Source organism: Pogona vitticeps, chromosome 2 (assembly GCF_051106095.1).
Source record: "Pogona vitticeps strain Pit_001003342236 chromosome 2, PviZW2.1, whole genome shotgun sequence".
Lineage (NCBI taxonomy): Eukaryota > Metazoa > Chordata > Lepidosauria > Squamata > Agamidae > Pogona > Pogona vitticeps.
The window spans coordinates 204802792-204819790 of NC_135784.1; the positions used below are offsets into that span (position 1 = coordinate 204802792).

Below are 16999 nucleotides of genomic sequence, written 5' to 3' on the forward strand. Positions count from 1 at the left end.
TAAACAACACTGTAATATGTTCTTAAATCCAGTTAAAATCTTCATTTCAGTTACAGCACTTGAGTTTTATAGTTTCTAGGCAGCCTTAGAAACTGCCTGGAGCCCCACATTTAATGCACTATAGCAGTCAGCCAGGATGTAAACAGGGTTTAAGAATTCTGTGCTTAGGGGAAGTGAAAGCTGGCACACTACCCTCATTCATGTAAGGTGCTCTGCAGCATGAGAGTCAACACAAGCCTTCAAGGATTAGAACAGGCTGAATACAATTCTCCCAAAAGACACAAAGAACCCAGTCCATCATCAGGCATTCTTTTATTTTAAAATCATTTATATCCTACCTTTCCACCTCAATATGTTCAAAGTACTCCTATTGTTTTTACCTGATTAAGTAATTCCCTGAAGGAACAGTCAAAAGACCTTTTGGCATCACAAGTCTTTGAGAACCCAGCTGTTTCACAAATGAGAAGAACAAGTTTCTACTTGCCCTTTTCTGGTATGAACTCTCTTTCTCTGATAACAGCTACTCTAAGGCAGCTCTCCTAAGACTCTATTAGCTTAGCCCCTTCACGCCCTTTGGAAAACCACAATAGCCAAACACAGAACACTGTGTTGTGTGAGATAAGAATCAAAATAAGGAATACATTTCTGCACCAAGCAAAATATCCCAAAGTTGATCTGTCTCCTTTATTTATTCATTCCAAAGGAGGCTGGTCATGAGGAGGTATCTGTTCCCTCAGTAATCTTCTGCTAACTAATGCTACATGACATAATCAACACCTGTTTCATTCTTAATACCAGTTCAGAGGAGGCTGATCAACTGGTCTGAGAGTCTAACTTGGCAATGAAGAAGAAGCAGGAATTGTCTTTGATGATGATGAAAGTATTCTAATGAAGCCACTGAGAAACCATTATTATACTAGAGACTTTGGCTTGAGGGTAGGATATGTTTTACAAAATTAGAATGATTAATGCCTGCAAGGGTAGTATTAGTGAAGCCATTATTAGCCCTGCCCACAAATAAATTCCTGTGATTCAACCTGTTCATCTAAATGTTGAATACAATGCCATGTTGCATGTTCTCCAGGAAAAAGAAAGGAAAAAAACAGATATGCCACTAGTAACACACAGAGAAAGAAGATAACAATTTTCATCAAAATGGCTCAGCATTCAAATATCTGACAGAACAGCAAGTGTGGGAGGCCTGAGACTTCAAGTTTTCACTCTGCTCTAATGTTCTTAGGTCAAGCTCATATGAGACTATAATTAGGTCAAGGTCATATGAGACTCCCTCTCCACAGAACTATATCTTAAGTCTTAAATGTTAATCCAGAAGGTGCTCAGAAGTCATCTACAAGTGACTTCTAACCACAAAAACTAAGTGCTGAGTACTTAACCACAAAAAAATTTACCTCACAAAAATTAGAGGTGGGAGATAAAAAATAGTTATCAACATTGCCCTTCGTCCCAAGAAATGATATGACAGAAATATAATTGCTTCAGGTCTGAACACTCACTCAGTTTTGGTTTATTCACAAGCATCTGAAGCCTTCAGAAACTGCAAGACTAATGTAACCATTCGAAAACTTGTCTTTTGTCATGTCATTTCCATTTCCCTAAAACTTGTATGTCTCCAGCAAGACTACAATTGATTCTGAAGAAGTCTACTCCAATATGAATTAAGCACACTACTGCTGGAACGCTAAAAAGTATTTAGTTTACTTGCTTGGGAAGCAGGGGAAGTTGCTTCCATTTTTTCGTTACAAAAATACCAGAAGTTATTACTCCAGTTTATGCCAGTCAGGAGTCAAGGGTAAGTTAACCCTGTACAGACAAAGCATGTAACTGTATGATTTTCCTCTGATCCACTTTCCCCTGGATGATATCATTCTGTTCCTTCGTGTCACTTATCATTTGTTTTGGTTTGTTCCTACTTTCTGTCGGTCAGGATTCCTTAGCATCCTGTGAGGCTAACAGTTTCTGTAACACCCTGTTCAGATGCTGCCAGAAGATTCATATGAGGGGGCTACAAAACTGTGATGGTTGAGTCCACTATCCAAATGATGGGTATAATGTATTTGGAAGCTGCATGAAGAGATTATTTGAGCTGAAATCATTGTGTTATATACACCTGCTATCTTCTTCTTGTAGCATTCTTACAAAGAATCTTTCCATTGTGGAAAGGTGCGGGGTGTCAACAACTCTCAAGAATCTCCTAACTCAAGGGTAGGATCTGAGTTAGCATGAACTGTCTGCTTTTTGATCTCCACACTCCAACTTTTTCACTTCCATCTTCAGTTCAAGACTCCAATTTTAGCCCAAGGAAGTGGATTCTGGGACCATGGGTTAGACTAGAGAATGTAGCTTTAGAATCAAGATTTAGATCTGGCATGGCCAGAAAATATTCATACACTGGGTGAAGACCACTATTTTTAGAGGGGCTGTATTATTTCTCTCTCTACATTCCATATACATTCATGATCAAGGACTCTCAGCTGGTGCCTTCTGACAACTGATGTCCTACAGCTTTAAATTCTATAAAGCTTCTAAGTACATCATATTTGCTTAGTATATTTACCACGGAATGTAGTGTAAGGGGAAAAAAATAAAACAAACAGCCTATTCCAAATGCCTGTAAGCTTTCACCTTGAAGAATGCTAATTTCATAAAGCAACAGAGACACATGAGCTGCATTTAACCTGATTCTGAATGACTCCAGACAACTGACTTAAGGTTCTAAAACCATTTTGCAATTGTGTGTATTTTTTAAAAGTAAAACATTCTGACAGCAATAAAACCCTCTTCCTAGTGATATACAGTACAAACTTCCACAGATTCAGTCACTTCCCTAGTTCTGAGGCCAGTCAACCGGTAAATCGCACAGGGGCATAATTACACTTTGCAACCACACTGTCCAACAAGTCTGCTGTCAAGGAAGTAACATGCAGACCAAATCCGTTCAAAATCTTAATCTGCTAGCTAGCTAGCTTTATTAACAGCTGCCGTCAGTACAATACCATGGAGCTCTGGGGCCCTCTGTCTCTGAAGATAAGTGCAAGCTGGGGGAAACCAAGTTACTAAGAAGCTTTGCTTCAGAAAGCCTGTGGGACCCCTGTCTGTACCAGCTTGAGATTCCATATTCCCTCTGATGCCATCGTTTTGAGAAACATAATCCATGCAACCTCTGTAATTTAATTTAAATCATGACATCTTTGCCTTTTCTCCATGATGCACATGGTTAGTTTGGCTTCTGCAGCAGAACTGAATCATGTGCCATTCTCTGGAGTAGTCTAAGCAGTTTAGGTCAAGTAACATGGGTTTTGTGCCTGGAAATTGGGATGTGTGTCCTTATTGATGGCTGCCTTCTTTATCAGGGTTTTTTTTAAAAGAAAGGATTACTGATACACTGTCACTAGTCAGGGCAAACCTCATATACCTGGTCTGTCTGAAGTCTTTCCTTTCAACATGGTTGTCTTGTTTGCAGTGAGGGAGAGGCAATTTAGTTTTTTATGACAAATGCCAGAATTAAAATTCTACAAAACTTGTGAAAATCCCATAAACACAAGTCACAGCTGTGTAATCATCCAGTCAGTCCTTTCTGTAAGGAAAGTTTATACGAATGAAACTCCCTTTTAAAGCAACATAGTCAAATGTTCAAGTTCATTCAGGGACAAGAGGAAGAAACAATCACATGCAGGGATTTCCAAATAGATCAGTATGAATAATCTATTTCGGCTTGTTCCTACTTTAGTAAAATCTTCAGTTCTAGAGCATATGCAAAGTTCATTATAAAAAGGATGATATCAGACAGAATGTCTTAATATCTAGTATTGTCACGGGAACAGCCCTTGAGCAGTGAGCAAATTCTAGCTTACATGAGAATCTAAGAGTGTTAGACAGAGTGTTAGACCTAAACACATTTGGTGATTCCAACTAGAGTACCGTATATCCATTCAGTCAATGGGTGAATAATGAGATGACACTTCAGCAAATTCCACTGAATCAATAGGGATACCCCAGTTAGGAGTACCAACTGGATTCAATTCTTAGATTACATCCCACTTCTTCATCACAAGCTATGCTCAAAGTAAGCATCATTTGTCAAAATACATTGCATATACGTAGAGGGGACAGAAAAAGAAAAAAACATTTTACTTAAAACATCAGTAAGCTCAAAAAGAATGTAACAAGTACAGAATAAATCCGATATTACAAAGAAGTCATCAAGGTTTTTAATACAGAAAACAAAATAAAGTCTAAACTCCTGTTGCACAGCTCAACATGCATAATTCAAAGTTATGCACGTGGTAGGGAAAATCACTCAGAGGCAGAAGTCATATTTATGAAGGACTTCTGCATGCATGTTGCACAGTAATTCTGCCATAAATTGTGCAATCAAATTGTGCAACAAAGAATCCTTGCATATAACTTCCCAAACAATTCTGCAGGTGTAACTTTATTTTGCACCAACATCAGTAAGATTTCATTTTAAAAAAGTCTGAAAGAATAACCCACACAAACAGTATTGGTTTTGCTGCACCCATAGGAGCCACGGCAGCTTGACATAAATACAGTTCCAAAAGGGGTATGATCTTGTCTACAGGCCAAATGTTACTTAAGTTGCTGTTATTTCGTACTAAAGAGACTAACAGCCACAAAGGAAAAATAATGGGGAGTAGCAAAAGTGGCAAGCATTCTGTTCCCAGGTTTCCTGGTAGTTTGAAGACTGGTGCTGGTCTTAGTAAAAACCACCCTCAAAACAAAGAGTTATTGTTCTGTCTGAAAATGTAATACCTTGTATTTGTGAAATTAGTAGTCAAGGCAGCAAGTCAATAAGCACCCACTCTTCTATGGCTTTGAAATTTCCGTAGATTTCACATTTCTGTTACCACAACACTGCAGCGAACAAAAACAAGTCCCTCACAATACATGGAAAGAATGAGTAGTTCAAAAATTTGTTGCATTTTAAGATTGTTATGTTTGCTATACTGTATTGCAAACTCCATCTTATCAGCAATTTGCTAAACAAATTGGTCAATCAGTGTTATACTCATGAAAGGTAAAATGCAGATAAAATGTTGCGCCATACCTGCTGAACAATATTGCTAGCCCTAACTGAGGTTTCAAACAGTCAATGAAACCATTGTGTAGCTTGTTTGGATGAGACCTGACCCTAGAAAGTGTTTAGAGAGATAGGCCAGCAATAACCACTTAGGATACCGTAAGTCAATTCCTCTGAGTTTTCTCAGTGCACAAGTAATATTTGACAACTAATGCAAGCCAAAAAGTCTTTTCCTATGGTTGGAGTTGCTGTTTCAGTTCAAGAAGAACCTTTGGGTCATAATGTTTGCTTTAGAGAGACAATAAACATTACAAATTGCCAAAGTTTGTGTTATGAACCAAGAAAATACAAGCCTTGACAGTACCACAGTTCATCACCAACTTCCAATAAGTCCAATTAATTTGAACAGGAGGGATGTAACCATATTTAATTCAGGATTGTTATGTCCAATTAGAAAATACTGTTCAATATCTGTGAACAACTCACATCAATTCACTGTCTACTCTCTCTGGTATCATCCATTTTCACTGGCTTTAATTAAGTGACTTTTCATTACAATTTTTAATGAAAACACTAACAAAATGAATATTTCTGAACAATTTAACCAACACTGACGCTAATTTCTAAATGGAAATAGGTGTATCAAGTAATGGAAAACAGGAAGTTGGCCATTCTTGTGGAAAACAAGGAACTGGCTGCTTGGTCTTATCAAGCTGCAGCAAATGATGTAGCAGACAGAAAAGTGGAAAGAAAAACAGCTTACAGACCAGAATGAAAAACTATTTCTATGAATCTTTTTTCATACTCTATTAAAGTGGCATATCAAAACTCTGTTCTCAGTTTTCTGATAGCTGCCTTTTTCTGAATTAAAACTGAAGGCATCATTTATCACTATCCATAAGAAATTTTACTTTTGGAGTGTGAAAATCACCTGCCTTGCTAGTATGCCTGTTGTTATACGCCATCCAGCTGGAAGGGATTTGTAGTGACCCTAATAGGGATTTCAAGGTAAGTGAGATATTTAAGAGGTGGTTTTACCAGTTCCACTCCCCGAGTCAGTCTCCATGGCTGAGCGGGGATTCGAACTGTGTTCTCCAGAGTCCTAGTCCATCACTCTGCCCACTACACCATACTGGGTATCAATAATGTACCTATCTCTCATGAATGTTTGTGTGTGAACCACTCTTCTAATCTCCTGACTAGAATGAATTAAGTCCTGTTCAGTGACTCCAAGCGCAGCAAAATCTTCCCTGAGGGAGAGGTAATTCTCTTCCATCCTTGCGATTCTGTTTCATCTTTGCACTGGATCTGACAGACCACATGGTTCAAAAACTGAGCAGAATTACCCACTTCAGCTGAGGATGATTAAAAATGTTCTTAACATTTTTATCATCCTTTAAAATCTGAAAAATGATTTGCAAAGCAGCAAATCGTTCAGAAACAGAAGCAGATTCCTTGTGTCAGGATTGGAAGTTTGCTTAGCTCATTCTCATGAAACCGAAGTGAGCAACATGCCTCCTTAATTCACAGGTCTGTATATTAAAATTGTGACAACAGATAAATCAGCCAACTGTGCAGTTTATTAATCTACCCATTATTCCTATTAAAACTGCTCTCCTGTTATTCTGGGGTTCATGGGACCTGAACAGTAGTAAAAGTAATGGACTGGGTAGATTATAACTAGGCCAAATTAATATTTCAGAAAAATACATTGTTATCTGTAGTAAGATACACACTCACATCACTATTAAAGCACAATTTGAGGTATCAAAGTGGAGAGTACAGTATCCCTCTCACTGGCTATATAAGCAAGATTGGGTTGCAATGCAAATTAATTTGCATTCCTAGTTTCAAACCAATTGCTTCCATTTGGGTGACAACCAACATTAGGTAGAAAAAGCACTTAACAAAGACATTGATGTGGTGGAGAAGAACTTCCTCTTATCTGAGTCATATTCCTATCACTCAAATGATGCCTTTGAGCTAGTAAATGGACTAGTTTGCATGCGTTTTCTCTATCACTGGATAACTTCTATGAAGGGCACAATAAGATGGGAAGAAACCTTTAATTAGTGGCAATCTGCCACTCCCAGTGCTGTCATTCCTACTGCACTGTCTTGGCAAAAAGATATGGACCATTATTGCTTATTATCAAAGGTGTGACTGTTGGAAACAAAACAGCATTTCCAAATGCCTATAACATCATTTATTTTTGTTAAAGGAAAAGCCTACCCTTTGTTTCATTTCATAAAGAATGTGTTTTAGAAAGGAGAGAGAGAGAGAGAGAGAGAGAGGGTGTCAAACCCTTGAAAAAAAAGCCTAAGCATAATTCGACAGAAATTTCATTATTTTAAATTGGAATCTTAAATGGCTGAAATTGATCATGTAAGCCCTCGGGAATGGTTCCTGCTGACAGGTGGGTAGGTGGATTTCTCAAGACCTGGGGACATGTTGCTGTTGTTGGACAAGGAAGGGCCGTTGCTCATTTGTTTTTTAATCTTTTGCCCAGTCCCACAGGGACATAAACTAAGTATTACATAAGTGAAAACTCAGCACAGCCCTAACCATTACTCCCACTCATGTGAAATTACTATCTTTCAAAGCTGTACATGTATATCTAAGTTACATCTATAGAATGTCTATCTCTATTTCTATCTATAATGTATCTAACCTACAAACAAATGAGCTCATTCATTTCATCAACACTGAAACAAAGGGATGTATTTACAAATTTGTCAATCCCCACGAAGGCTCATTTGTACACATTCTGAATCACTCCTTTATTTCTTCTCCAAACTCTGCAGCTTAAATGGTGGTGTGAAAAATAAGTTCTAGAGGTCTGGTCTAGATAAATGCCACTTCAAATAAAGTCCTGCTATGCATGTTTCTATGGATGAGCCACTGTTTCAAACCAAATATCTCAAGTCTAAATCCAGCACCGGGCCATTACATAAAAGCAAAGGCAGATTTGGAACTTAAGTGTATATTTTGAAAGGGAACTGAAGCCATTCAGAACTAACTGGCAGATATTGCTGCATGATGGGGTGAGGAACCTTTGTCCTTCGAGATATTTTGGACTATGACTTCCATAACTGTTACCACTGGCTACGCTGACAAGAATAAAGCAAATAAAAGTTTATCCTCTCTTCTCATATCGATGTAGCACTATTGTATAATATACTACACTATGTTCAAATGTTGTATTTTGAGGTCTACATCCAAGGTAACAAGCAAAGTACCCCATATGTGAGATGCCAGTGGCTACTGCAAACTCACAAACATGTTGTTGTCTGCTGTCCCTTGTCATTCCCTGTTTCTGAGATATGCAGTGCCATCTCAAGATAACGGTGACCTAAAAATAAGAGCCCACCCCCACACTTCATAAAATCCTGTACACACAATTCCAACCTTTATCTACTCCCATCTTTATGATGTTTCTTAAGCGCTGTGGGATTCTTGATGCATTTCAACTAAAGAGGCAGAAAGAAAGGTACACATATAACCAATCACAGTCTCTTTTGGCATGAAAAACGGAACTAACCTTCCCTTCTAAATTCCAATGCAAAAGTGTTTAATCAAAAATATGAGATAAAGGAAAATAGGGTTTTTTTCACCACGTCACAAAGATGGGATAAAGTGAAACCATTCTGCTCTAAGAAAGAATCAAGGGCAATGGCAATTTCTGCGACTCACTTCACATTCAGGCTTTGTTACTCCTATCCTTTTCTGTCTCCCTGGTTTCATTCAAACTCTTACAAAGGCAAAATACTGAGCAACAGCATTTGTAAACACTGGACAAGGCTAGCCAGATAAGCATGTAATATAGCATCAAGGTGAAAACAGCAGGGAAATGGAAAAGCACAAGCAGGAGAGAATGGAAGGATGAAAATGTAACTAATTAGCTCAGCTGGTTATTTGCTAAGAGGTAAGTAATTTGAACAAACAAAGCCTCCAATCGTTCTCAGCCATTGAATACACAGACATGACTCAGAGGGAGGTCTTTGCTTATTAGGTGGCTGGCATCATTATCATCATCTTAAAACTGAAGAACTGGAAGGGTCACTGTGGATCATCAGCCCATGTCAAGGAGGCTCAGTGGGGAAATGAACTCCCAATATCACTACAGTAGATCTGCAGCCAGCTATCTAAACCACTAAGCTATCCAGCAGTTCATCAGCCTGCCTTAAGCCTGCTAGTCAGCCTGGAAGTTCTTTAAAGAGGGAAGCATGGCTGGCAACATTAGAAGAGGAGGATAACAATGTACTAAATTGACATTCATTTATAACACTATCTAGAGACAACTTGTCTTCCCTTGTCCTTTTTTTTCATTTTTAGAAAAATTTTAAAAGGTGAAGGAAAATTTGTTATTTCAACACAATTCTTGATACACAGGTTTGAGAGAAAAAGGCCTGCATAAGACTGAAACCAGGCCCTGAGCATTGGAGTAAACAGTTTCAGATGTTTAGTTACTTATAATTAATTTCTTCTCAGATAGCAAAGGTTTAACTAAGCTACTCTATGATAATAATGAGAGATAAACCATTTCTTTTGTAGTGTAACTATAACTTGAAGCAAAGATCTGGTCTCACTATATGATGAAGAAAGGCCATCAGATGGTTGAAGAACTGGCTTGTCCTATGCCTTGTGCTTTGTTGTAGAGGTCGAATTGATGACAAGGTAAATGAGAGGAGAATATGGTACAGTATAGTGGAGGTGCTTGGAACTTAACAGCTACTACCTTTAAAAAAAAAAATACTACCAGACTCTGGAGAGATTACAGGCAGAGGACATGTTTCCTATGAAGAATATGATATCTCCTGTTCAAGTCCCAGAATCTCCAGATTAAAAAGGGGTGGGAGTAGCTGCTGGAATACAGCTCAGACTCCAACCAAAGGCAGATGATTAGATCCTGGAGAGCTGCAGCACCCAATAGTCACATGGGCAAAAAATCTGATATGATACTAACGTGTTATGTGTCTATGAAGATGCTTATGAATGTTGAGCATGTGTCATATGGGGCGGGGCTTAGATACAGTACCTTCTCCCATATATTGCAAGAACATGAGTGAGCATAGGACTGTGCAGGCTCACCTGGATGGCAGCTCTATACTCCTTCATCCATGTGGTCAAAGCACAGCAGAAAGGTTGCATGCACATACATTGGTACACACAAAGCTATTCCTTTTGCTGCACTCTGAATGCACAGGGGGTGGGTGGCTACATTCGAGATCAGGTGAGCTCATACGCTCTCCCACACACATTCTTTCAAAATGTGGGATCAACTGAAGTCTGTTCCCTATACCCTGGGCAACCAAGGATTGTGATATTCTATCATGATTGACTCCTTTACTTCAGAGATCTCTCCCTTTCTTCCTCTCTGCACCCCAAGTCCTAAGCCAATTTACACAGTCAGCAACATTAAATAGAAAAGCTTTTTCTTGATTTGAATCTCAAAAGGCAAAGGAATGAGTTGTTAGTTTAAATGCTTGCCTATGCTCAGAACACACAAAAAATGGAGTGTCTAATGCAATCTTAGGGAAAAAAGAGCTTCTCATTCAAAGATCTAGTGCTCAGTCCAAGGTCTAGCTATGAGCTTTCAGGGCTGCAAAAAAGGACAGATGGAAACCACAGGAAGGGCTGTTTATGCTCTGTACTAAATTAAAAAAAAAAAACAGCACTACACCAAGGCAATCTGAGTTATGCATACAGAATGTACTGGACCATACTGAAAACACAATTATGGAGGATCACATTTGAAAAAGACTTGTGTTGTTATTTTTTGGACACATAGGATAGAATCCAACAAGAGTCAAGCGTTTAGTTCTACTGCTTCTCGAGGGGGGGATTTGTAGTTTTAATTTTGGTGAGATCACTGAAACTTAGATAATTCAGAAATACAGTTGCAGTCTTTTTATTGCTACTTGATTTCATTGATTTTGAAGGGAATATTCCTACTGGTTGTTGTTTTCAGGCTTTTTGGCCGTATTCTGAAGGTTGTTCTTCCTGATGTTTCACCAGTCTCTGTGGCCGGCATCTTCAGAGGACAGGAGAACAACCTTCAGAACATGGCCAAAGAGCCCAAAAATCCACAACAACCATTAGATCCCAGCCATGAAAGCCTTTGTGAATACAATACAGTATTCCTACTCTTTTATATACAGTAATATGAAAAAGAAAGTGCACCCTCTTTGAATTCTATGGTTTTACATACTGTACCAGGACACAATAAAAACCATCTGGTCTTTACCAGGTCTCAATATTAGGTAAATAAACCTCAGATGAACAACAACAAATGACATATTAAACCATGTCATGGTTTATTTTACAAAAATAAAGCCAAAATGGAGAATCCAGGGGTGAAAAATTAAGTACAGTGGTGCCTCGCTTAACGAGCGCCCCGCTGAGCGATTAAATTGCTTAACAAGGGGCTCTGGGCCATCGCTGGAGCATTCACTCAGCGATGGCCCCTATGGCGTTTTTTCGCTTTGCGATATTCGCTAAGTGATTCGCTTAGCGAATATCGCATAACGAAGCGGGGAGAACAGCTGATCGGCAGTTCCAAAATGGCTGCTGGAAGGTCCGCGCTGCATTTTCACGCCCTGCTCTCGCTTACCGAGGGCGCGAAAATGGCAGCGCTATGGAGGAAGATCACTTAAGGGTGAGTTTTAAAGCCATAGGAACGCATTGAACGAAGTTCAATGTGTTTCTATGGCTTTTTAAATTCCGTTTAGCGATGTTTCGCTATAGCGAAGGTTAATCCGGAACGGATTAACCTCGCTATGCGAGGCACCACTGTACTGTATACCCTTACTGCTTCATTAGGAATTAAGAGGTTAAGTAGCAGCCTGGTGCTGCTAACCAAGTGCCCTTAAGTAACTGATCATCAGCAAGTGTTATTAGCAGTTTGCTGGTCTGGAACATTCAGGTGTGTCTTTACACAATGCCAAGGAAGAAACACATCAGCAATGATTATAGAGAAGCAATTGTTTCTGCCCATCAATCTCGGAAGGGTTATAAGGCAATTTCCAAACAATTCAAAGTCCATCATTCTACAAGAAGAAGATTATTCACAAGTGAAAAACATTCAAGAGAGTTGCCAATCTTTCCAGGTGTGAACGTTGAAACAAATTTACCCCAAGGTCAGACTGTGCAACGTGCAGAGAAATTGCAAAAAATCCAAGAGTTACAGTACATCTCAGACTCTACAGTCCTCAGTCAGCATGTTAAATGTTAACGTTCATGACAGTACAATTAAAAAGAGACTGAACAAGTACAGTTTGTTTGAAAGGGTTTCCGGGAGAAAGTCTCTTCTCTCTAAAAAGAACATGGCAGCACGGCTTAGGTTTGGACAAATCACAATGTGCTTCTGGAACAATGTCCCTTGGACAGATGAGGCCAAAGTGGAGATGTATAGCCACAATGTACAGTGCCATGTCTGGCAAAAACCAAATGCAGCATATCGGCCCAAACACCTCATACCAACTGTCAAACATGGTGGTGGAGTGGTGATTTGGCTTTATTTTGCAGCCACAGGACCTGGGCACCTTGCAGTCTTTTTTAAAAAAATTAACACATGACATTTCTAGAAAACTACATTCTGAAATCAAAGCCACACCCTACAAATCCCCCACAGAACTGTAGCCTACACAACTATAACTAAGGGCAGGGACACAAAGCAATTCTAGGGGGCAACGGACAGAAATCACCAAGAAAGTGCAGAAGAAATAGGCCATATTTAATTATATTGGGATATAGACACATTACTTTGATGGTGTAAGAGAAGAAGACAGCCTTAGAAATTTATAAAAGGATATGTCAGATTTTTTTTCCTTGCAGAATTTTTGAGCGTTTCATCATCTTCTTGGTGATTCACAGAATAAAGATTTAAATCTATCCCTACCACTATTCACACATTGGATTTGTTAAATCTCATTTCATTTTATCATGGCTAAGGGCAGAATGCTGCTGAAGGGAAAAAGATAAGTGGACTTGACTATGACAACCCAGTTACAAAGGCCTGAGTGGCTAACACAGCAGACCCCTGTCAGTATAAACTGCAACGAAAGGAAGAAAAATGCTATTAAACTCAACAATAGCTGGTGACGGGTTTTATGAAGCAACAACAGGTCATAACAGGGCTGAACTGCAAATCTTTTGATTTTCTGATGTCTAATGACAGCGCTTAGGGATCAAGGCTCCTCATGCACAAAATCCAGGACTGCAACACTTTTTAACAATGCCAGCATTGTTTTTTTCTTTGCTCATGACTGACTCCTTGATGGTGACACTGGAAATCAGGATTGTTTTGTATGACAATATGCCTTTAACTTAATATGAAGCAAAGTGTGTTTCATGAGGAGATTGGGGACATATAATGAAGTGTGCTCCTTCTCTCCCCCACAATATCACATCCAAGTTACTAGGCATTCTTTGTTTGCAGTCATAAACAAACATCTACACTAGCACTGGATTAGCTAAACTGAACCTAAACTCTCTCTCTCTCCCTCCCCTCTCCCTCTCTGTTGGCATTTTTTAAAGAGATGACAGGGAGTCAGGACAGCTAACATCTATCCCAGCAATACCCCTGACTCACTGTGCAATAATGAATATATTATTCCTGCATCCTTTGTTCAAGCCGTATAAATATATGACAACTGCTGTACAATCCATGTTGGAGATGATATCAAAAGAATAATGTTGCATTTGAACACATTGTAGGGAGCTGTGGTTTTAGTGACAGGGCTTAAGTTGTAGGTAAAGAAGTCTGCCAAGGGGCCAGATTTTATTTGGCTGACCACAGTGCTTCTGACCAGAGTAGGAGGATGTAAAAGAAAGAAGAAAGTTGAAATATTTTGTTTTGGTGGTTTTTTTTTTCATTTTCCAACTTCTGCAAGATATGCTTGTTTAAAAGAAAATGACATGTAATGGGAGAGGAATCTTCTCTTTTCTTGGGGGGGGGGACACCTGCACTTTTCATACGCTAAAATATGATTAGCTCCTAAGTCCTTAAATATTTTTATTCCATCTTCACAACTTTGCTACATTAAAGAAAAACACACTGTAGATGTTCGCAAGCATTCAGTCTGAGGTGCACAAATTTTCAGAAACATACTGCAGCAGCTCACAAGTCACAGGCTTGTAAACCTGTTTTTTTTTTATGACCCCTTGAAAACTTGTATGAGTGACCCCATGGCAACAGGCTTGAAGCCAAAATGTAGCCGCTGAGAAGCAAGAGGAAATATCTGCTTGCTTTAGAGAATTCCACCTTCTGCAACAGCACAAAACACCTTTTAAGAAGGCCTAATGGATCAACCTCCCCAGCTCTACCCATGCCTATGAATAAGGACTGTGCATGTTCTTTAGTCTCACACAATCACAGAAAACTGTCACTTGGATAATAAAACGTGATGTGGCTGCACTAACAGAAGTATAGTCTCCAAATCCTGTAATGTACTAGTTTCCCTCTATTCATCACCGTTTAGGTCTCATCTACAGTCCTGTGTCCAGTTCTAGACACCACACTTTAAGAAGGATACCAACAAACTGGAGTAAGTTTAGAGGAGGGCAATAAGGATGATCAGGGAACTGAAAACTATGTCCTATGAGGCAAGACTGAAAGAACTGGGCATGTTTAGCCTTCAGAAAAGAAGACTGAGGGGAGATATGGTAGCACTTTTCAAATACTTGAAAGACAGTCATATTATAGATGAAGGACAGGATCTGTTCTTGATCATTCCAGAGTGCAGGACATGTAATAACAGGCTCAAATGACAGGAAGCCAGATTTAGCCTAAGTATCAGGAAAATGTCTTAACTGTTAGAGCAGTACAACAATGGAACCGTTTACCTCAAGAGGTGGTGAGCATTCAAGAGAAAATTGGACAATCATCTGTCAGATCTGCTTTGACTTGGATTCCTGCATTGAGAGAAAGGGGTTGGGCTCGATGGCCTTACATGGTCCTTCCAACTCAATTATTCTATGATTCTATGAAAACCAGAGGCAAGAGGGTGAACTGGTTTATATGCATCCCCAATAAATGATTGAATCCCAATGACAGTTGGCTGACAGGAACCCTAAAAAAACCTTAAAAAGATAATTTTTATGGGGCTGAGGATAGACCACAATATTTTGTTGCAGATCCCACATATCTCCTTATCAGCAATGTAGTGATAAATTTGGAAGTGTAGATGCTCATTATGATCATCCCCACAGCAAGCTTCCTCCATAAGGAAAATACAAAAGTGAAGACATCTGAATCAATCAATATCAACAAATGGGAAGCAGGCCTTGTATAAAACTAATGGCTCTTAACTGTTGTTCAAGACCAGGGGTCTCAAACATGCGGCCCGGGGGCCATTTGCGGCCCCCCAGATGATAGTTTGTGGCCCTCGCCTTGCCTGCCTCCCCAAAGCGCCCTCACATCCTCTGCTGTCAAGAGTAAAAAAAAAAAGCCTTGCCTCGCTCACCGGCTCTCTCCCAAGACAGCACCTCTTGCACCCTCCACCCAGAACTGCAGCCTGCCAGCTGGCCCACCTGTCTGTCAGCTAAGGAAACTCCTGGGCAGCTTCCTCGGGCTCTTGCTCCGCTTGGCGGAAAATCTGATGCGGCCCAGCCTCACCCAGACTCTGCTTCTAGCGGCCCCCAGGTAAATTGAGTTTAAAACCCCTGTTCAAGACCAAATGAAAATCCATTTTCCCAGCTACTGAGAACTGCAGCTAAGCTCAGAGGGCCCAAGAAATCTTGAGGGAGTAGCACATTATGCCATTGTCCCTATTAATGAGAAAATCTCTAGGCTTTGACCCTATGAACCATGGCTCCATTATACCACTGTTCCTTATAGTTTCCATCTCTCTCTCTCCCTCTCCCTCTCTAGCTCCTATGGATAAGAGCATCAAACATCTGAATGCTGAGATGCTTGATATAACAAGAAACATACTGTTGGCCTTTGGCAAGTTTTTTCAAAGCTCTCCAGTTAAATGAGTGTTGCAGTGCAATAATTTACCAGCTGGGCACAATACTGAATGAAATAAACTTTGTAAAGCATTTTGCACTAAAAGCCCTACAGACATGTTTTTTTTTAAATTGAACCATTTATGTTTTGTGCATTAACTTGCTGAGGAAAGCAATTAAAAGCATACACACAGCTAGAAACTAGAGTGCTATCCTAAATAGCCAAAATAACTGTAGGCTAACGAAGCTGATTCTAGGCCAGCTGAAACTGTGCTTCACCCAAATGCTTCTCGGTCTAAGCGTGTTGGAATTTACTTAAGACCAGTGAGTTTGAACACCTGGCTATAAACCCAATGGTCAGCTATTGAATTCCCCAATGTGTCCCTTGGCAGAAGAACCTGTCTATGTGGCCTTGGGCAAACTACCCAATCCCAGAGCACTCTCAGAAGGAGGCAATGATAAACAACCTTGAAGTACAATACACCAAGAAAACCCTGAGAAAAGTTACTAATACCATCACGGAGACCTAAATTTATATCACTATAGCAGTTGCACCTTGGACAGGGGTAGGTATGACTGTACCAGAAATCAGCTCCTCTCTCACTGCATTCCTTCTCTAGGTCATCTGTTGGCAGATCTTAGCAGCAGAGCAATTCTGCTGGCAGATCCCTCTGTAACCAGGATGTCTGTCCAGCAAAAGGACATTTCTGTTATCATACAAGGATTTTTGCTAACTGAAGAGGTATTTGGCTGTTCCTATCCTGCTACAACAGGGACAGGCAAGGGCTGCAGATGGCCTCAAGCAGCACAAGAAAAAATTCATATTTAAATTAGTTTCATCAGTGGCATGGCTTCCCACTAAAATTTCTTGAAAACTACTAAATGTTCTATGAATGGAAAACTTTCATTACCCCTTTCTTGTAGCTTCTTTACATGCTTATTTGAAGCTTTTAATTACTTTATTTTCAAATCTCACCTCTGAGTGTATCC

General features: G+C 39.6%; 1 protein-coding gene across 4 annotated transcripts in view; it reads right to left on the minus strand.

Moving 5' to 3' along the window:
- Positions 1-16999, minus strand: part of PSD3 (pleckstrin and Sec7 domain containing 3) — a 206900-nt gene that overhangs the window by 44762 nt on the left and 145139 nt on the right. The window lies entirely within an intron of this gene.